General features: G+C 44.6%; 1 pseudogene across 1 annotated transcript; it reads left to right on the top strand.

The window, feature by feature from the left end:
* Positions 1-12,932: 12,932 nt before the first annotated feature.
* Positions 12,933-15,170, top strand: LOC310778003 (C-X-C chemokine receptor type 4 pseudogene; annotated as a pseudogene). Its single transcript has 3 exons — positions 12,933-12,950; positions 13,688-14,257; positions 14,671-15,170. The product of its transcript is annotated as a C-X-C chemokine receptor type 4 pseudogene (transcript).
* The last annotated feature ends 8,554 nt before the right edge of the window (positions 15,171-23,724 follow it).

The raw sequence follows: 23,724 nt of genomic DNA, 5'->3' as shown, positions 1-23,724 counted from the left end.
GGCAAGGGAGTCGAGGGAGGCAGACAGTGTGTCGTTGAGGAAATTGGTGAGATCATCAGGTGAGGAGGAGGCTGGGTGCAGGGTGAGAGCTGTGGTGAGTAGGTCAGAGAGTTGCAGAGGGTCAAGTGCTTTGGTGTTCCGGAATGTTATTTGTCTGAGGTTAAGGGGGCGTGGGGAGGGGGATGAGACAGTGAACTGGATGAGAGTGTGGTCAGACAGAGGGAATGGAGTAGGGTGGATGTTGAGAACCGGTAGATTGGCAGAGCAGACAAGGTCAAGGATATGGCCTTTGACGTGGGTGGGGAAGGTGACGTGTTGGGTGAAGTTGAAGTTGTCCAGGAGAGAGGTGAGGTCGGATGCAGGTTTACAGGTGCATGGGTGAATCAATGTGGATGTTGAAATCGCCGAGGAGGAGTAGACGGGAGGAGAGAGATGAGGCTATTGTGAGGACTTTGGTGAGGTCGGACAGGAATGATGGGTGGGGTTTAGGTGGACGGTAAATGAGTAGAGCAGTGATGGAGCAGCAGGTTTTGAAAGCCAGGAGTTCGAAAGATGAAACTGAGGGGAGGGTGAGTTCTGTTAACCGGTAGTGTTGTTTGAAAATGACAGCCAGGCCACCTCCATGACGGGAGGGGCGGGGTTTGGAGGGGCATTGGAGATGCTCGGTTGAGGGAGAAGAAATCATTGGGTTGTTGCCAGGTTTCGGTGAGGAGGAGAAAGTCGAGTGAATTATCAAGAATTAGTTCATGCAGGAGGGGGGCTTTGTTATTAAGTGACCGGGTGTTGAGGAGGGTGAAGGTGGGTGAATGGGAAGGTGGGGTAGTGAGGGCGCGGTGGAGAGGACGGAGGTTAGCCAGGTTGACAGAGCGGGGGGGTGTAGTGGAGGGGGGGCGGTGGTAGCTTATGGTTTGGATGAAGGAGATAGTGGAGGAATGTGAATGGCGGGAGTGTTTGGGGCCACGGTGGAGGTATGGGCGACGGCGGAGGATGCCAGCAGTGCGAGCAGTGATGAGGGCAGTGCGAGCAGTGATGAGAGCAGTGGGGGTTAACCGGTAGTTATTGGTAAGAAGTAAAAGTTGATGGGAAGAGTAGTGGAGGTGGAGGGGGGGCAGGTAGGGAGACCAGGGTGTACCATGCAGCAGAAGGGTGAGGTTAGCGGGGATAGAAAGGGTTAGTAATGTTAGTAGATAGGAGAGAGGGTTTAGTAGGGGAGCCATAGGGATAGATAGATAGTGCGTGAGTGGGATGTAACGTTAGCAGCAGTGGGAGTAAGCACGGGGGATGGGTGAGCTACTCACGGTACCAAGGGGAATTGGATGAGTGCAGCCAGGGGAAGATGAAATCCAGAGGAAGGGGGAAATCCGGGAAAATGAGTGGTCCAGTAATAATAAAAAAAATTAAGTGGAAGTCCGAGTGTGAATAATCCAGAAAACGTTAGCGGGACAGAGCGAGCAGGGCAGCTCCAAGCAGGCCAGGTGTAGCGCTAGCCGGTGGCTAACAGATGTTGTTGTTGGCTACCGTTAGCTGGCTAGCAGAGGGCAGGGAGAGTGAAGTAGCGAAAGACAGACAGACACGATGAACAGGGGAAGACAGAAAAGGATAAAACAAACAAAAGTCGACGGGGAAACAGAAGAAAATAGGTGAAAAGCAAGAAAACGGACTGACTGACTGACAGAGGAGCGGCAGCCACAGACGGCGCCAGCAGTGCCCACCAGCAGCCACAAACACACACACGCACAGTACGTAATGTTCAGATAGATGTCAGCTGATGACATCATGTGATTGAGGTGTGTTGATTCAGGAGCCATTTGTTTAGTTTGGCTGTCAATCAAAGTCACCCGCTTGTGGGATTGGGATTGTGATTAGTGGGAGACCTGGACAAGTGGGTGGCCCTATGAGCTGTCAATCATTGTTTCCCCACAAAATGGCAGCAGAGACAATGGGAGAGACAATGGACAATAGAGCTGTGAACTCAGATGGAAATGCATGATAGATGCTTGCCTGTGCGATATACCAGGAGCGAATGCTGAACTCTGATGGAGAGATATGGATAACCAATGCCTCTTTTCCTCTTGAAGTGAATGCAGTGGATTTAAATATGTTTGCATGCCTGGACCTATAGACCTATACCTCCTTCACATTGAGAGTGCAGGTCAACAGACCAGATGCTTGGACAGGCCGCGGAAACCCACAGAGATGGAGCTGGCGGCAGAGGCATTTCTAGGCAGTGGCCAGGGGTGGCACTGGCCACTTCTCCAGGGCCCAAAGCCCTGCAACGACGGTGCCTGTAGCAAACAGCCGCGCTCAGTGAAACAGTAAAGCATCAGTCAGAGTCAGACCTTGCTCTGCAGTGCCTCCAGTTCGCTCCGCAGGCGGTTGGTCTCCTTGCTGTTGTTGTAGATCAGAGGAATCTGATTGGCCAATGTCAGATTCTCTGAACTGGCGGCAGAATGTGAGGACTCTGTGAAAACTGGCACAGAGACAAACAAATTGTAAGAGTTAAAAGTCCCTGGAAACTAAATTCTGAAATGTGTACTGGAGACACCCTTATGTAGACACGCCCCCATAGTTTCAGAGCAGAGAATACTGCATTTTTTCCCCTGACTTTGAAACCTAAATTTAGATACTTGGCGCCATTTTTATTTGTTCAAATGTGGCTGTGTGGTTAATAATAATAATGATGATAATCAATGCTTCTGGGCAGGCACATGCAGATGGGGGTGCTAGAGTTGACCGAGCACCTGCCCGTTTTCCCCGGATGCCCAAAGTGCCCTTTTTGGGAAAATGTATATATATATACAAACACACCGGTATATTGCATGCATTGTAACAGATTTAGCCATAGGCTAATTTCCATCTGGAGTCCCTGGGTAGGTGGATTCAGAAGCCATTCAGAGTTAAGAAAACACAATAAAGTACATAAAGTGAAAACATGCAATATCTTACTGAGCAAAAAGAAGGACCTGCAATTAAACAGGTACTTAATTCAAATAGGGAAAGGGCATAGGTTAGTACAAAAGATAAAATAATATGGACAATAAGGTAAAAGAAATATATAAAAAAAAAAACATCCAGATACCAGACAGCCGCAGGCAACAGACATCGAGTATAGAATACATACATGCATACATCTATACAGATGCCAAAAATAAAACACCCCACACACACACACACACACACACACACACACACACACACACACACACACACACACACCAGACAGTACTGGCAGTACAGGTTAGTGCTGGCAATACTGGTTGCTCAGGAACCACTTCTTAGCTTCACGGGAGAAACTATTGTAGGTTGGAAAGTTTTTTATATTACTGGGTAACTTATTCCATTCCTTTATTGCTTTAAAGGAGAAAGCAGCCTGGGCGAATACAGACTTTTTCAGAGGAACATTACAGTCCCCTCTCGATGCAGACCTTAGTGCTCTAGTTCTTATCTCAGAGCAGGACTGTACAAAGGTTTGCAATGGTGGAGGGGCAGCATTGTGGAGTATTTTATAAACTAAACGGAGGTCAAAAAACACAATTAAATTATCAAGGTTTAATAAATTATATTTACTAAGTGTACTGTCTAGGTCAGAGGTTCTCAAATGTTTTTCAGTTAAGGACACCTTACAAGATGGAAAATATACCGGGGACCCCCTCACTCTGATTTGTGATTTTGGGCTGAGCTTAATTGTTTCCACGGTAACGTGCTTGACTTTTAAATTGATAGGTTTGTTAGATTAGAATGTAATCCATGAACCATTTTAGATTTAAAGCATACAATATTTTCGTTGAACTATGAAGCTTTTGCAACAACAAAAAGTTTGTATTTTATTTTACTGAAAACTTTTCGCGGACCCCCTGAGTAGTTAGTTAGGATACCTACATCCTTTCTAAAAGAAAAAACAATCATAATCGAGGGGGCGTGTTTAGGACACCTACATCATCAAGGGGGCGTGGCTTCTTTTTGTACAAAAGTCAATTTTTCAGGTGGGCGAATATGGGATACTTCCTCATTTGCCCTGTGTTTAAACCCTTTTGTAAAAAAGTGTTTAATTCAGTTGTTCCCTATAGTACACATCCTCTTTTCACCCATATCAGTATAGACCAGTTTGTAGGCTTTTGCATTTTTTTTTCACAGCTTAATTCTCACCCATACCAACAGGCCACCAGCAGCCCATGAGGCAACGCGCTTCCGGTATCTAACAGCCGTCACGAGCGGGTCTGGCGCACACAAATTGATTAAATGACGAAACACACAAAAACTGTTTTTTGTGTCTAGGGGGGTTTGTAACAAACTGATATCTTTGTATCAACCAGGCCCATCTGGTGTGGTGTTGAAATGGCTTTTTGATCTCGGCCAAATGCAATTTGGCCATTTTAGGAACTGAAACTACTATTTGTTAACACCGGCGACCATTTTCACTGCCTACAGATTCCTCTGCTCGCTCAAGTGTTTCTCTATCTCAGCCCATCACCAACGACAGATTCCACTGGTTGCTCAAGTATTTCTCTAACTCACCCGCCCCCCAGGCTCCCCCTCCCATCCCATCCCCACACGTTTTATTTGTCTATTACCACGGCCGGCCTGTATAAAGCTTGGCAAAGCTGTCTACACAATCACTCCCGTTTTAAATAAACTTGTTGTTTTTTTGACCGTCAGGTGGGCGTTCCCGGCAGCACGTAACGCCCCTTGAAAGCTATGAATAGCTACTGCTGAAAACGATGTAAGAACGAAGAGGTGCGCATAATGTCTTGCGAGTGAGCGCACAGTTTTTCACCCCATCCCCCCACATATCCTTTGCGTGTCTGTCAAGGCCTGTTAAGGCCACAGGCCTAATAGCCTATATTTTTTTATTTTATTTTTTGTCCACCATTCAAATATTCCATAATTGCATGCTGTGCAGGCTATCTTGGCTAGTATAGCCTATCTTATACTAATGTATACAGCAAATATTCCATAATTGCATGTTGTGCAGGCTATCTTATACTAATTTATTGATAAAAGTTAGACAGAGCAAAGCATTCTGGGTATTCCCAGGCTATTCTGTAGATTCCATCCGGGCAACACACACACAACACAACCACCACCCACTCACACACACACACACACACACACACACACACACACACACACACACACACACACACACACACACACACACACACATATTCACAGCCAGCCCCAAACATAGCGCGCATTAGATTGTGGGCAGGTTTTCTCAGGCAAACATGACACATTGAAACATTCCAGTTTCTCCATCTCAGATCACATCCCAGATCATCTGTGATATTATGTATTTTCCCATGTTTTTCCCACTCCGGATCCAATTGTGATGTGACATCACCATGATGATTTTGATATTGTTTGAAGATTGCGTATCGCCATTCAAGCTTTGAATTAAATTTGATCAATTTTGTGGCTACTATTATAGCCGCTAGTTAGTTATGTTATATGGCAGTAAAATGCCACTGAATGACCAAATTGATATAACTTTTAACCATTTCGAGTAACAATGTTTCCATACGGATCACCAGCGTTAGTTTGTTGTTTATAACGTGGCTATATTCATAACGTTTATATCTCGGATGCGTTATTATATTTACTGGCTATGGTTATTTCGAACCCCACATAGGTTACGCCAACCTATGTGCCCTATCAGAGTTCGTTACGTTGCACTAGTCTTCCTCCCCGTGACGAGTTGGATACAATAAACAAAACAACATGATAGCAGCAGCTGCATCACTATACATGTGAGCGTAAGTATTAATGGTTTGCAACTTGTTTGTGTTGTACAGCATTTGGTTCAAACATATGGTGACATTGAATCAGTGTTAGCTTAGCGCTAGCTAGCTAGCATACACTACGATCTGTGAATAGAATTGGCCTGGTCTTGCCATTTCTAACTAGCTAGTTTTTCTCGAATTGATATAACGTTACCGTAGCATGGACCCATCTCGTTATGACACCCCAGACCCAGGATATCCGCGACCTACGGGTATTATTTCAAAATATGGACAAGAAAATGCTATCTATGCTGAGTAAATGCTTAGCTATCTTGGAACGTGAACAAACATCTTAGTTTTATGTATCTGTTATGTGATTGGGCCCATTGTTTTTATTTTTCGTATTTTATATGATTATTTTAACACATTGACTGCCAGCCATTTTTTTCTTGCTGTAGGTAGCTTCTGCCAGGTTTTTTTTTGAGGATTCTAGGCTCATTTTACAAGAGCCGAGGTTTCTCTTCTGTTACGACTTCGTGAACACCAATCATCTAAAAATAACTAATAGAATGTGTGCTTTCTCTGTCTAAAAGAGTTAGTTTGTAGAGTTAGTAGTTATGTAAGCATTAGCACTTGAATACAGCATGGTTTCAGCATCAGAAAAAATATTTAGAGATAAACGGCTTTTTCTGAAATTCGATAGAACAGTCACTTTAACCATTCATTTTTGGCATCAGTAAGACCTAAACAATAGTTTGAACAGTAATTTCCTCCATAACAGCAGTAAACTTCCCTCTGCTCAAACAGCACTTTCCTACCTTTGCAAATGCACTTTCTCATACTCTCGACCTCTCAAATAAATTTCTGAATAGAAATTAAATTACTCTAAATTATAGCGAAAAAGAAACAAAAAAGAATGGGTTGAAAATCCCATTCTAAAAGCCTTTTAGAATGGGATTTGTTTCCAATTTGGTGTCGGACTAGGGGGCAGTCCCCGCTTGTCACCATTGCTTTGCTGCTGCTGTGCGGGTGTGTGCCTGTCTGTGCGGCCGCTCTTTGAGGAAGTCTGGTTGGACTCGCTCGCGTCTTGGAGTTTTGGTTGAGGGCTTTGATGAAGCTTTTGCGATTCTGGTCATATTATGCTGCGTGTTTCAAAGTGTGTCCCACCCGCAATCCACTATGCAAATCTGCAATCCCGCACCGCCAGCAATCAGCGCGAAAATGAAAGCGCCTTCGCCAATCCACCTTCATGAGAATGGCTTCAGTCACACTGCTTTTTGCTTGCCTTCCTCCTTCCTTGTCGCCACTTAGTGGGTCGGTGGAATGGGTTGTACACGTTGTACACGTCCAATACCTATATAAGAGATGTAAAAGGCTTAGATGCACAACCTACCGTCAAAAAAAAAAAATCGATTTTTTTGACGAGTACACTCGTCGCTGGCAGTTAACAGCTGGATTGTGTTTGACGAGTACACTCGTCGCTGGCAATCAAGGTGTTAATAGTTGTATATATTGTGAATATTTCTATGGTTGTCAATAAACTGACTAACTAACTAGTCCTCCACACAGAATTGGTTAATTTACTGTGAGACTTTATGTTTTGTAGACAAGCACCAAGTATATATAATAATGGTATATAATAATAATCTTTGTAATACAATTGTTATAAAATTAAAATGTATATCACACTTATAATATGCCAACAATAATAGCATCAGTCTAAATAACATAACTTAATTCAACTTTGCCTCTCCTCCTCTCCTCTCCTCTCCTCTCCTCTTCTCTCCTCTGCTCTCCTTGTCCCCCCTCCCCCCTCTTCTCCTCTCCTCACCACCCCTCACCTATCCTCTTCTCTCCTCTCCTCTTCTCGCCTCTCCTCTTCTCACCTCTCCTCTTCTCTCCTCTCCTCTTCCCTCTCCTCTCTTCTCCTCTCCTTACAAGCCTATAGATGAGGGATTTCAGACAATGTGGCTATTGTTACAATATTGTCAACAATAATAGTAGCATTCTAAATAACATAGCTTAATTCAACTTTGGCACAAATGTGGAGCTTGTGGAAAGTGGATAGTGGAAAGGGTAGTGGTCTACCATTAGGGCTAGTGGTCTACCATTAGGGCTAGTGGTTGACATGGACACAACTCTTTGTTGTCCCAGGAAGTAGCTACTATACTGTCTATAGCCAGTAATATGTAATATGTAATATATTATGTAATGATATTGGCTGGGTTTCCCAAAAGCTTCGTAGCGCTATGAAGCTAATTTAACCCTTCTTAACGCCCATCAGTGCACAGAATGTCAAGATAACATGTCTCACTTGCTGGGGATGAAGTTTGGAGTGTTTTGTTTGGTTATAATGTATTTGCTTATGAAGATTGGAGTGTTTTGTTTGGTTATGTGTTTGCTTATGAAGATTGGAGTGTTTTGCTTGGTGATAATGTGTTTGCTTATGAAGATTGGAGTGTTTTGTTTGTTTGGTTATAATGTGTTTGCTTATGAAGATTGGAGTGTTTTGTTTGGTGATAATGTGTATGCTTATGAAGATTGGAGTGGTGAGTACAAAGAAAAACTGGTAAAAGAGCTCATCAAAATGGCAGGCCGATCCAAAACATTTGTGTTGTAGCCAATTTCTAACCATTTCTAGCCAGTGAATTTACACATGCACTTGAGTGAAACTCATAGTAACTATAGAGAGTGTTAATGTTAGTAATGTGAACATGCATTGCATGCATGCAGATTTTTCTCAGATTGTCAGATTTGTATACCAAACCCTTATCCTGGTGCCTGCAAGGGTCGTCTGTACCACTAATGTTAGCCAATATGTGTAAATGTGTTACAATATTGGGCTGGTTTCATAGACCTGGCACAAAAGTACATACATGTTAGTTACTCATAATAGTCAAGCATGGGTTTTCATGTTCTGACTTTCTGAAATGTGTGCTGCATATATATACATACATGTTAGTTAGTCATAATAGTCAAACATGGGTTTTCATGTTCTGACTTGCTGAAATGTGTGCTGCATATATATATACATACATGTTAGTTACTCATAATAGTCAAACATGGGTTTTCATGTTCTGACTTGCTGAAATGTGTGCTGCATATATACATGTTAGTGACTCATAATAGTCAAACATGGGTTTTCATGTTCTGACTTGCTGAAATGTTTTACACGTCACGTAAAACAGACACAGGATTGATGGATCTGCGGTACTAATTAGCCTACACAATGTGTAATTTCAGGTTATTGTAAGTTATTGCATACTTGCAATCTTTCATACTTGCATACTTACAAGTGGGTTGTTTTTAATGGCATGTGATTTGCGGTTCTAATTACACAATGTGTAATTTCAGGTCATGCCTAGTGTGTCATACATACATACAAGCCTACATATCAGTTGGCTGTGTCAATGATTTTCTGTTTTATACCTCATGATGCGTCATCATTGTTTTTGTCAGGCTTACAATGTTTAAACAGTAAACAGTTTATGACAAGTGGTGTCAGCATGTTATGCTACTACACAAGACGTGTTATGGTACATAAATAATATGTAGCGTGTAATAATCTGTATAACTCTGTCAGAACTTTTCATGTTCTGACTTGCTGAAATGTTTTACACATTATTTTTTACATTTGACTTGTGTCTGGGTTTGAACACCATGAGAACACGCATGAACTGTTAGTCAGTACTCTGTACTGATGTACAAAAGTAACAAGATTGAGGTTGAGAAATCTTCAACCGGAAAAAAAAACTGGATATAATATAACTGAATAAAGCACTATCAATATAAGACAAACAAACATGGTATTATCAGTCAGGTCAGTAATGACCGGGGGGAAATTATATGATTATTGTCCATTGTGTGTATGATACAACTTTGTTCATCATTCTGTGGCACACACTATACAGTCTGTATTTAACTCAACACACTGTACCTGGCCCTGACATGATACATATTGTGGTAAATTAAATTGGTAAATTGGTTAAGCAAAGCAAGTAATGCTTTTGCACTGTAGTTTGTAAGATGAGATTCATAATATAACTATTAGTTATATGTATTTTCTGAGATTTGCTTATATTAACTATATATTAACTATAAAGTATAGATGATTGTTTTGCCCACCTTATCAAAACAAATGTACAGCATGTTAAAGTTTTAAATAAACACAGCTGATCAGTTTTCAGCTGATGAGTTTGAATCCAACAGGTCTTAATGTCAATTAATTGTGCTTTAATGTGTTTTTGAAACACACCCCCATACATAAAATCTCAAGTGAGATTTATGAGAAAGAAAAAAGAGTCAAGAGTGTTGGCCCCCTCTCATATACGTAACTGTCTATAACTGTGCATATATTCCTTTCACACACACACACTTTTCAAAATAGACACTCTTTCATATTGTGATTCATAGTGATTCTTGTTTGTTTTATGTGATCCCGGTTTTTAAGCAAACCGGATCCAGTTTCCTTGTATGTGTACATCCTGAACCAGGTACATCCTGTACAAGGTACATACTTCATTGGACTCAATGATTCACAGATGTATCAAACAAATGTATGTTATACTGATACAAATGACCAAATTACCACAAATTCAACATGTAACGCCATTTTCTCAATAATTTAGGTCAAATTCTGGTCAACACACTTTGGGTTGTTATCACCTTGTTATCACTGGCATAGCCAGACTTGGCACATTTGGGGTGCCTCAGATCAGTCCTTGTAACGAGGACCTTGTTATCACCTTGTTATCACTGGCGTATAGCCAGACTTGGCACATTGGATGTGACCCAGATCAGACATTGTAATGAGGACTATATTTTGATCAAAAATAATACAGACAATATATACAGTATATATAGTTAAGTGACTAATTCACTAATACAATTGTAACATCTTGTATAATATATTCAAAGTATTGTTAATTGTTAATTATTAATCAAAAACTGGAAATACTGTAAATACTGTAAATAAACTAAACTAAAACTAAAACTTGGAACTTGTACTGTGTGTTAATTTAATGTGGTTTTGAAACACACAACCACATATAAAATCTCAAGTGAGATTTTGAGAAAGAAAAAAGAGAAAAGAAAAAAGAACGCCGCGCCCCCTTTCTACCGGAAACCCTGTCCCTAGGGGCGGGACCCCGCAACTCTGATGTTGGGCCAGACATTTTGAATGTACACTGACAGTGAATGAAAGACATGTTGAATGAACACTGACATTGAATGAAAGACATGTTGGATGAATACTAGCTGTCCTGGAGGAGACACAGTGGGAGACACAACCCCCACAGACAGGCACTGGCCATTTGGGCTAGTTGAATAACACACCTCTGATAAAACTACAGGGGACCGAGCCGACTCTTTTGTTCCCCCGCAGTGAGATAAGATGAGCCAATCGGTGTGCCTCAACTACAGCAAAGACACGCCCTGCACATCACATTATATACAGGTTTGAAGCCGAAAATTTTTAGTTCCTACGTAGCCTCCGCTACAGACAGGTCCTCCTCTGAGAAGTTCTAAGTGGCACATCGCTACGACAGGACGTGTGGTTTAACTCGAGACAAACCGCCCTTCCCCCCTCCTCGCAGCTGAGCAGCAAGGCCGCAACCAGGCCTGACGATACCTGCATCAGAGCTAAGCTAGCTTTGGTATCCTGAACCCGATCCGCATCGCCTCGACCCGGCGAGTGCCTTCAACCCGAATAAGCGAGCTGTGAGGCCCTCCTTTCCTCCACCGAGACGACAGCAGATCCGAGAATCCAACTTGGCCAGTTGAGTTCGACTGCCTGCTCTCATTCCTCCACCCCTTCCTTCCTGCACGGGACAGCGGACGCACGCTAGACGAGCATCCCCCCCCTCCGCGCCGGAGGAACCTTGCGAGACCGACCATAACAAACCACTGCACACGCGTGTGCAGGACTGAGCGTGCACGCCAAGTAAGAGACCTGAATTGATCACTCAAGTCCGGGCTTAGAATTGTTTAGAGTTAGACGATATATATCTATAGATATACATGATTGACTGATATGATACTGTAAATTCATCTGTGACTGTTGTGTCTGACTGTAATTGTGCTCATACATGCATTACTGAATCCGAGTGTTTAAACGCTAGCTATTTAACTCTTCACCGAGCCGCTGAAGCGGGTCTAAGATAGCCTATGAGCCGAGGGGAACTCATTTCACCAGTTAAACGTCAGTTACACCTAACCGTGGTGAAGTGAGCACCTCGCGGCCCTTTTGCCATCTAAACAGCGTTAGTTCTCCCCCACGGGCACGTGCGTAAGCGCGTGCACGAACCTTTCCCCTATAAAAACACACACATAGCTACTGGTCGGCTGACCTCCATTTTGTGCCGAGCTTACACTCCTGTGCCCTCCATTTTGTGCCGAACACACCCACTCCTGTGTCGTCCATCTTGGGGTCGAACACACACCCCTTTGTCATCCATTTTGTGTCGGGCGTACCACTCCAGGTCCGCCATTTTGGGTAGAGATCGGCATAGTTTCACAGCCACGCACACACTCACACACACTCTGCCTCCCCCTAGTGTCCAACCGGTGCCTTACACTTTCCCTGCAGACAAATTCTCATAACATCACGCTTTCTCCCCCAATGCATCGAAGTGTTTTAGAATATAACTTAGTTATAACTGAAATTCATTGACTGTATTGCCAATACCTCTCTATTATTTTATATATAATAAATAGTGTCAACTTTTAATATAATTCAACTGTTTCAGAGTGATTTTGTGATAACTGTGGTGAACTGTTGCTTAAGGATTAGAAACTCCCCCACTTCAGATAAGACTAAAGGTGATTCAGGTTAGGTCCTGCAACGCAGGTGGTGCCCCTAGGTTACTCCTTATCAAGGATTACATATTTTGATATTTTAATAATTTTATGAAATATTAATAATTTTTGGATTATTAATATTTTATTTTACCTAACTAAATTCACCCAAATAACGAGCACAACACTGGGGTGTAACAAGATTGAGATTGGTTGAGATTGTGAAATCTTCAACTGGAATAAAGAAAAAGTGAAACGTTCCAGCATTACTTGCTCTGCTTTTTGCTTGAAGAAGCAGCGCCCCGGAACACCCTACTTTAGTAGTTAGATCACTGCTCTAAAGTTGCAGACACATCTCTCTCTCACACACACACATAGGAGCCTGTCCAAAAAGAACGTTATCAACGCTTGGTTAACATGGCATCATTCTATGAGGTGAGTGCTCTTTCTGTTTGGTTTCATTTATTATGACCTTAGCTGCAGGTTTATATTTTTACCCCTTTTTTGCCCCCTTTTTTTTTAAAATCTCTCTCCTCAGAATCGGTCGTTTACGTTAGTTCGCCTATCCTACTTTCTTGTTTTATGTAGGCTGTATTTAGGCATGCAGAAAATCTATCCAACTATGTTCTTGCAAAGAAATACACGCAAGGGTCAAATTTAGCTAGCCTACTTTAAAAAAGCATGAATTATCCTGCAGGCAATAGGGAGGGATATAGGCTGTGGTGCCCAGTAGCCTACGCCTAGGGCCTGCCTGCCTCGGCTATATATGTTTTAAGTCTCCGGTAATATATGGGTTTGTCTTGCCACTGAATATTGAGTTTACTATCGTGAGTAACCTATCAGCTTGATTGTGTGCGTGTGTGTGCGTGCGATATATATTCTCCCATAATGTACTTTTCCAAACTTTCCGATGGGCATAGTTTTCCTGTCATATTTGCATGTCAGCCATTTATAAAAATGTTAATTGAGAGGACTTGTGTAGTACTTTGCTGGTAGTTCCTTTCATGAAATCTGTATTAAAGTTATGGTTCAGCCTTCATTCAAACTTTGAGAGACAACTCAGACTGACCAGGCCAAACAGTAACAGTCTCATAACAGACACACGTGGCCTATGTTCTGTGAGACAGATCTCCATTTTTGACCCTAACCTTTTCCACCCCTTCTTATTCCAGGTCTTCAACATTTCCGAGAACGACTCGGATGGGTCCGGGGAGGACTATGACAATATCGACTTTGGCGAGGAGCCGTGCGGCCGAGCGCTCAGCGAAGAATTCTACCGGATCTTCTTACCGGTGGTGTACGGAATAATCTTCCTTCTGGGGATCGTGGGCAATGGATTAGTCATCTGTGTCATGGGCTACCAGAAGAAGGTCAGAACCATGACGGACAAATACCAGCTGCACCTGTCAGTGGCCGACCTGCTGTTCGTGCTCTCGCTGCCCTTCTGGGCGGTGGATGCGGCCAGCGACTGGTACTTCGGTAGCTTCCTGTGCGTGGCCGTGCACATGATCTACACCGTCAACCTCTACAGCAGCGTCCTGATCCTGGCCTTCATCAGCCTGGACAGATACTTGGCGGTGGTGCGGGCCACCAACAGCCAGGCCACCAGGAAGCTGTTGGCAGACAAGGTGATCTACCTGGGCGTGTGGCTGCCCGCTGCGTTGCTCACCGTGCCCGACCTGGTGTTCGCCAAGGCACAGGACATGGTGACACCCTCAGACCAGCTCTTCGGCGAGGACATCGTGGAGACGTCGGGCCCCACGGTCATCTGCGAGCGCATTGTAGGGTTGGGACCATATTCTAGAGCGATATATCGATAGATATTGTATTGTATCAATATCGTATCATTGCAATTTGCAAAAGGAAAATATTGATATCGTCATCTTTAAGGTACGCGTTGTAAATCCAAGGCGATGAAGCATAGATGTGCATGGCTTATGACCATAAGTGAAAGGTCAAGGACAAAAAGTAAAGGGAAAAAAAAAACAAAAAAAAAACAGCACTCACAGATCAACTTATCTTGTTTAATGGGAATAATTTGAATTGAAATTGTATCGTGTCAAGACACTTTGTAAAATCAGCAAATATCATATCATCGTCCAAATAATTTATATAGTATCATCTCGTGACTAACCTTGTGATTCCCATCCCGCAGGACTCCAGCAAAGTGTGGATGGCGGCGTTCCGCTTCCAGCACATCCTGGTGGGCTTCGTGCTGCCCGGGCTGGTCATCCTCACCTGCTACTGCATCATCATCGCCAAGCTGTCGCAGGGCGCCAATGGCCAGATGGTGAAGAGGAAGGCGCTGAAGACCACCATCATCCTCATCCTGTGCTTCTTCGGCTGCTGGCTGCCGTACTGCATCGGCATCCTCGGGGACACGCTGCTCAACCAACTCAACGTCATCCCCCACAGCTGCGCGCTGGAGCAAGGCGTGCACAAGTGGGTCTCCATCACGGAGGCGCTGGCCTACTCCACTGCTGCCTCAACCCCATCCTGTACGCCTTCCTGGGAGTCAGGTTTAAGAAGTCAGCCAAGAGCGCGCTGATGCTCAGCAGCAGGTCCAGCCAGAAAGCCACTCTTATGACCAAAAAGCGAGGGCACATTTCATCAGTGTCCACCGAGTCGGAGTCTTCAAGTGTTTTGTCCAGTTAACAAACAATTTGACACGTTCACAGCCTTTGACTTGACACTCTCAGAGAGAGAGACCGCCAAACTAAGCTTTAATTCCTAGGAATTACTACATTTTGTACAGATGTAAAGACAAAGTTTTTTTATACATTTCGTATTGTTTCGCAGGCTCTGTGGCGACGGCGACCGATGAGCAAGGAGGAGAAGCTCAACGTAACTGTACGATTATGCCCATGGTGTATTTGGTGATGTAGGTTTGCACCTGTGGTGGTAATATTTTTATATGCAATATGTTTACTGTGTACTGCCCCTGTTCAAATAAACAATAACGATAATAAAAAGAAATAACTCTTTTCACGTTTTTTCCCGTCGATACCCCAAACCTCTGGAAATCGCTGACCCAAACCCTAACCCTGACTCAAACCCTACCCAGTGACCAGTTCCCATGGGGTAAAGGGAGTCGGTGTACGTACAATGTTGAACAATGAGAGTCTGCAACTTATATATTAGAGGAGCAATATTTAGAGGAATATTTAATTTTAAATTAAGGATTATATTGTGTAATAATGTTATTCATTATTTCATTACAACAGACATATAGGGGTAGCATCGATGCCTTGAGATTCCAAAACACGTATGACACCTGGAAGAAAGTGTTCGTTCCAGCATGCCATGCTTAGTAACGTGAATGACCATATTGCCAAATTGTTTTTTTGACGGGGGGGTGTCGATCTAAGCCTCTTACATCGCCTCTTACAATATGAGAGCTATTGAATGTGTCTAACCTATTTTACAGAACCCTTAGGTGGCGACAGCGCTCTCCAGATGAGAGAACGTGGAGTAAAACACACAGAAGAAGTCGTTGGGGAAAAGGAAATCGCATCGCATCCGTCCGTATGCAGCTGCTTCATTGAAGCATAACGTAGCTGTGCCTGCAGCAGCCAATCTGCTGTCACAATTGAGCACCTCCGTGTCCGCTGCTACAGGCCATCCGCATGTGGAGTTGTTATTATTCTCAACTGGAAGCATGGGAGCTGGTGACAAATACACGCGGCTGTAAAAAAGCTGGATGTAGCGGATTTTTCAGTGCAGAAATCGTATAGGGCCACGGCTACTTATTCACACAAACTCCTCCCCCCTCAGCCAACGGGGCTCTTCTGTCAATGGGCCTCTCCCCCGTTTCGAGAAAAATTGACGACAAACATCGGATAATAAGAACAGTAAGAATAAGAACACCGCAAGGCATCGGGTGGCAAGTAATAGTTGAGCAAATTATCATATGTTATCTTATGTTAGTAGACACACGTAATTATATAGATACCATACATCTAACGTCCATAACATGGGGGACCATTTAACGTATTCAGATTTAACTCTGTATTCAGACTATTGGGATTCAGCCCAGAAACCGGTGAACGTTATAACGTTATAAATATAGTCACGTTATAAACAACTAACCAGCGCTGGGGTTAAATCAAAAATCAAGATAAATCAATATGGTCATTCAGTGGCGTTTTACTGCAATGTAAAGTAAGTAGCGTTAGTTGCTACATTAGCCAAAGTATCGGTAGTATCTGACTACCCATAATGCATTATGGAGATAAGGGAGACAGTGCAAATTTGGAAACTCCCCCGGCAGCCGCTAGGGACAGCATTTCATTCAATTTAATTCATTCAGCCAATCAAACGAAATCAAACAATATCCGGATCTTTCTTTTTTCTTTCTCAAAATCTCACTTGAGATTTTATATGTGGTTGTGTGTTTCAAAACCACATTAAATTAACACACAGTACAAGTTCCAAGTTTTAGTTTTAGTTTAGTTTATTTACAGTATTTACAGTATTTCCAGTTTTTGATTAATAATTAACAATTAACAATACTTTGAATATATTATACAAGATGTTACAATTGTATTAGTGAATTAGTCACTTAAAGGACGGCTTTACCGTGGGGAATATGAATATATATTAAATCTCACGCCCCTAAGGTTTTCGAATCCGTTGAAATTTTTGAAATTGGTTGTTCCCTGCCTGACCTATCATCCATCTCTCACATTATTTGCATGTCGCTCTGACGCAAAACGTCTTCAGAGGTCTGAAGAAAAACAAAAAGGCAGCCATCTTTTTCGACCACCTAGCCTGCTGTAGCTAGGTTAGCTTTCCATAGCTTCTTGCAAAGAGACGATTTTCTCGGGAACGGAAGCACGGACAGACACGTGACTGGCGGCATTGGAAAGCTCGTCAAATTTTACATCTAGTAGTAGGTGGGTTGAAGTAACGAAATCAACGCTGAGCAATGTACCCGTTTTTACACATTTTTAGAGAAAATAGTTACAACATCAGATGCGCGTAACTCTTACGAAATTGCCTTAAAATGCATGAAATTTTTTTTATGAAGACATCTCCCGACATATATACTTCAGTTTAAATTTGGTGCAATTTGGAGGCAATTTATTTTCGATTTATTTTCGATTTATTTCTTCTTCGCTCCATGTAATATTGTCGAAGCCTTCTTCTTCTTCTTCTTCTTTGAGTTTTATGGCGGTTGGCAAACATATATGTGCATGGGTGGGCATGGAAACGAAGGCCACGCGAGCCCAGTGCATTGTGGGAAATGTAGTATTTCGAGTCCCCGCACCCGCACCTCCCCCCCACCCCCCCCCCCCCCCCCACACACACACACACAGAGTGGATTTCTGGTGATATCTCAGGCTGTAAACAACCAATTTCAAAAATTTCAACGGATTTGAAAACCTTAGGGGCGTGAGATTTAATATATATTCATATCCCCCACGGAAAAGCCGGCCTTTAACTATATATATATATTGTCTGTATTATTTTTGATCAAAATATAGTCCTCATTACAATGTCTGATCTGGGTCACATCCAATGTGCCAAGTCTGGCTATACGCCAGTGATAACAAGGTGATAACAAGGTCCTCGTTACAAGGACTGATCTGAGGCACCCCAAATGTGCCACGTCTGGCTATGCCAGTGATAACAAGCTGATAACAACCCAAAGTGTGTTGACCAAAATTATTGAGAAAATGGCGTTACATGTTGAATTTGTGGTAATTTGGTCATTTGTATCAGTATAACATACATTTGTTTGATACATCTGTGAATCATTGAGTCCAATGAAGTATGTACCTTGTACAGGATGTACCTTGTTCAGGATGTACACATACAAGGAAACTGGATCCGGTTTGCTTAAAAACCGGGATCACATAAAACAAACAAGAATCACTATGAAGTGAGGTCTCTAGACCATATTTCAAGCAGAAGGCCATTCGTGCATAATCTAATCCGATCACCCCTGACGTCAGTCAAGTTCTAGTATGACGTGGTCAGTCAAAGTCTTAGTATGACGTCCGTAATGACGTCAGATATGACGTCAGTTAATTCTCATATATATAGCAAGGGTTCTACGTCACCTCTCTCTCTCTCTGGCCGATCATAACAGCAGCTAGCTTCACGGCAGTCCATCTCCCCTGAAGCCGTCCTCCGAAGCGTTGTTTTGCACCATATCTGGAGACCGAATCAGCACCCTCAAACCTTCTCTACCCGTGGAAATTCCCCGCAGATATTCCCCGCAGATCTCTCAACGCTTCCCACTCCATTCCTGGCATGTCGAGTTCCGAGCCAGAGCAGTCCATGGACAGCGACGACAGCTTAGCCAACGAGACCCTGTTCCGGAAGCGGGAACGGCCCCATTCGTAGCTCCGCCGAGCCGACAGGGGTCGTCAAGAGCCATTCTGCTGTCCCTGCTAGATGCTAGCAGATCAGTAGATGCTCGTCTGAGGGCCCTGGAAACCCCCCCCCCCATTCCCCCCACGTTCGCCGCAGCCCAGCTGGCGCAGCAGCCGATCCTGCCCCCGCCCATGCAGCAAGCCGACGTGCTCCCCACCACCACCACCCAACCCGCCCAGATGAACACCCTGGCGTCCGCCATGCCCGCCATCCCATTTGGTAGGCCTTTTGTTTCTCCCTGTGCCAATGTTTCCCCCAAACTGAGGTCCCAGATTTTGCAGGGCAGAGACATTAATTTAGTTAGCATACTCCTGCCATCCCCCGAGTGTAAAAGGAAGGCTACGGGTGACCCAGATGCCCCTGTCTATTTAAAGTCGTCCGACCCCCGCCTGCCCAAAGACCTTTCCTTATGTGACTTCCTGAACACGTTTGGCGTTTACCGCGACGTGATTTGCGAAGTGTACCCAGAGCGCCGCCATGAGCTAGACAAATATCTAGCGCTAATAGGGGACCTCTACTCCAACCACGGTAAACTATTCTACCAATATCATAAAGCATTTTCCGCTAAAGCCGCCCTGATGATCACTCAGACTAATACGCGGCTTAACTGGTCCATCATGGACATGCAGATCTTCACGTCGCTGGTTAGCGGGCGGCCGGCGAACACCTGCTACTTGTGCGGCGAACCGGGGCACTCTGCACAATTCTGCCCAAAGGCGGCCTTTCAGTCCGGCGCCGCCCCCACCCCCGCCCCCTCCTGGGCGCCCGACACCAGCGGGTCCTCCCAGGGGCATGCCCATACCCCCGACTCCCTTTGCAGATATTTCAATGAAAACGTGTGCACATATCCCAAATGTAATTTCCTGCACGCATGTAGCACCTGCGGGGACGCCCACCCCCGCTCCCGACAACCTCTGGGGGAAAGATCCGGATCCGGATTCGGATTCCGGACCCCTCATCGTACAATTCGGTTCAGCACTAAGTCACCGAGGCCAAGCTGGGAACCCCTAAGCCACTAAGTCACCAACCCCTAAGTCATCCCCTAAGCCACCAAGTCACCAACCCCTAAGTCATCCCCTAAGCCAATAAGTCACCAACCCCTAAGTCATCCCCTAAGCCACTAAGTCACCAACCCTAAGTCATCCAAGTCCAGCGCCAATTCGGGAAGTCACTAAGTCACCGAGGCCAAGTTGGGAACCCCTAAGCCACCAACCCCTAAGCCATCCCCTAAGCCACCAAGTCACCAACCCCTAAGTCATCCCCTAAGCCACTAAGTCACCAACCCCTAAGTCACCCCCTAAGCCACTAAGTCACCAACCCCTAAGTCATCCCCTAAGCCACTAAGTCACCAACCCCTAAGTCATCCCCTAAGCCACTAAGTCACCAACCCCTAAGCCATCCCCTAAGCCACCAAGTCACCAACCCCTAAGTCATCCCCTAAGCCACTAAGTCACCAACCCCTAAGTCACCCCCTAAGCCACTAAGTCACCAACCCCTAAGTCATCCCCTAAGCCACTAAGTCACCAACCCCTAAGTCATCCCCTAAGCCACTAAGTCACCAACCCCTAAGTCATCCCCTAAGTCACTAAGTCACCAACCCCTAAGTCATCTCCTAAGTCACTAAGTCACCTACCCCTAAGTCACTAAGTCACTAGTCTCGCTAGCCAGCCTCTCTTCCTTTCTGTCAGAGAGTCTGGCGTCGCAGGTTTCCATTGTGGGATTGCGAAAAAAATGCTCTGTTTGGGTTAACCAATCAGCTTCGTCTTGGGCGCTGCTTAACGTTAGTGCCCTTGGAAAATAGTTTCGGGGTGGAACTTGTGTCGGCGGAACATTTAGACGGGAGGAGAGCGCACAGGCATAAAGACAGACTGTTAGACTGTTAGACAGCAAATGTTCTAAACATATTCTCTGGATATCTTTACAACCATCCACCGAAAGTGCCGAGCAGGCCTTCTTTATTGCACAATCCATATCTTCTTCAAAACTTGCCATTTTCAGCATGTAGCAACGAGTTAGCCCATAGATTTCTGCCGTTAGCTTTCTACGCTAGCTAGTTAGCGTTGTTCGGCGGCCGGCAGCATTACAGCGACACACATGCCATGGGAGCGGAAGCCGCTCTGATTGACATATGGTCGGAGCCAATGACAGAGCGTGACAGAGCTTGCAAGCGGGGGAGCGGATATCCTGCTGCCACCGAAACAGCCGCTCGAATGGGAGAGCAGCTTTAGAGCAGGGGCGGGCTGATCCCCGTGCCTGTTTCCGCGACGCCAGACTCTCTGACAGAAAGGAAGAGAGGCTGGCTAGCGAGACTACTAAGTCACCAACCCCTAAGTCATCCTAACTCCTGGAAACAATCTACTCCCCATGGCTCGCTACATCAGGCTCAGGCCTCAGACTGGCCCCAGCGCCAAGTTGGGAAGCCCTAAGTCACCAAACCCTAAGTCTTCCAAGTCCAGCGCCAAGTTGGGATATCACTAAGTCACCCAGGCCAAGTCGGGAACCCCTAAGTCACTAAGTCACCAACCCCTAAGTCATCCAAGTCCAGCGCCCAGTCGGGAAATCACTAAGTCACCCAGGCCAAGTTGGGAACCCCTAAGTCACTAAGTCACCAACCCCTAAGTCATCCAGCACCTCAAGCGGACGCTCCCGCTGGTCTTCATCAGCTCTCCAGCTACACCCGCCCGGAGCAGGCGGCCATACCGTGGCCCAAAGAACCCTCCTTCCTCAATCGGCGAGCATGGCAACAAACAGTGTCCCGGGCTCCGTGCCAAAATGTCTCGTTGGTGGTGGCTCCCCGAAAAGCACAGCGCCCAGTAGGCGCGGTAAATCTCCCGGATCATTTTTGGGGGAGAGAGAGAGTCGAGAGAGAGAGTCAGGGTCAGTCAGAAGGCCAAGTCGTGCGGCGCGCAAGGCCCGACCAAGCTGGGAAGCGCCAGCCGCAACGCAAGTAGGGGGATCAAGATCGAAGGCCCGACCGAGTTGGGAAGCGCCAGCCGCAAGTAGCCATAAGTCGTTAAAAAGGTTGAAGGCCAGAAAAGTACAACCAATTACTAATGTACCAAGATCGAAGGCCCGACCGAGTTGGGAGCGCCAGCCGCAAATAGCTGTAAGTCGCTAAAAGGTCGAAGGCCAGAAAAGTACAATCAACTACCGGTACCCGCAGATCTCAATTAACCTCCGGTAATCAGATCTTCCTTTTGGGGGATCTCCTAGCCTATGCAGATGCCCTCCTCTTGCCTCAAGAGCAGCGCCACTGGCTAATGGAGTCATGCGCCAAAGTATTTGCCATGCATGCCGATTGCTAAATAAAGTTTGTTAAATCCTACCAACTGGCCTCTCATGATTGAAGTGAGGTCTCTAGACCATATTTCAAGCAGAAGGCCATTCGTGCATAATCTAATCCGATCACCCCTGACGTCAGTCAAGTTCTAGTATGACGTGGTCAGTCAAAGTCTTAGTATGACGTCCGTAATGACGTCAGAGGGGCGCGCCACTGCGACGGCCCGTGGAAGGAGAGCAGAAGACGAAGCGGCGCGTGCGCCTGGACGCCCAAGAACGCGCGTGAGCGTGCCGGAGGGGGAGGCCGCTCGGCGTGGACGTGCAAGAGGCCGCGGACGAAGATCAGCAGAGGCAGCCGCCCCGAGAGCGGGGAGACGCCGGGGAAATGCAGGCGTCCTCTGTCCTCCGAAGCGTTGTTTAATCCCCACCCACCTCCCCAGTCCGCCACCAACGAGTCGTGACTCCTGATCCCCCACGGGGGGGGGATCTCCTAGCCTATGCAGATGCCCTCCTCTTGCCTCAAGCGCAGCGCCACTGGCTAATGGATTCATGCGCCAAAGTATTTGCCATGCATGCCGATTGCTAAATAAAGTTTGTTAAATCCTACCAACTGGCCTCTCATGATTGAATCACAATATGAAAGAGTGTCTATTTTGAAAAGTGTGTGTGTGTGAAAGGAATATATGTACAGTTATAGACAGTTACGTATTTGAGAGGGGGCCAACACTCTTGACTCTTTTTTCTTTCTCATAAATCTCACTTGAGATTTTATGTATGGGTGTGTGTTTCAAAAACACATTAAAGCACAATTAATTGACATTAAGACCTGTTGGATTCAAACTCAGCTGAAAACTGATCAGCTGTGTTTATTTAAAACTTTAACATGCTGTACATTTGTTTTGATAAGGTGGGCAAAACAATCATCTATACTTTATAGTTAATATATAGTTAATATAAGCAAATCTCAGAAAATACATATAACTAATAGTTATATTATGAATCTCATCTTACAAACTACAGTGCAAAAGCATTACTTGCTTTGCTTAACCAATTTACCAATTTAATTTACCACATTATTTATCATGTCAGGGCCAGGTACAGTGTGTTGAGTTAAATACAGACTGTATAGTGTGTGCCACAGAATGATGAACAAAGTTGTATCATACACACAATGGACAATAATCATATAATTTCCCCCCGGTCATTACTGACCTGACTGATAATACCATGTTTGTTTGTCTTATATTGATAGTGCTTTATTCAGTTATATTATATCCAGTTTTTTATTCCGGTTGAAGATTTCACAACCTCAATCTTGTTACTTTTGTACATCAGTACAGAGTACTGACTAACAGTTCATGCATGTTCTCATGGTGTTCAAACCCAGACACAAGTCAAATGTAAAAAATAATGTGTAAAACATTTCAGCAAGTCAGAACATGAAAAGTTCTGACAGAGTTATACAGATTATTACACGCTACATATTATTTATGTACCATAACACGTCTTGTGTAGTAGCATAACATGCTGACACCACTTGTCATAAACT

Source organism: Poromitra crassiceps, assembly GCF_964638095.1.
Source record: "Poromitra crassiceps genome assembly, chromosome: 6".
Taxonomy (NCBI): Eukaryota; Metazoa; Chordata; class Actinopteri; order Beryciformes; family Melamphaidae; genus Poromitra; species Poromitra crassiceps.
The sequence above is the reverse complement of the archived record's forward strand: the minus strand, read 5'-3'. Positions and strand labels throughout refer to the sequence as shown.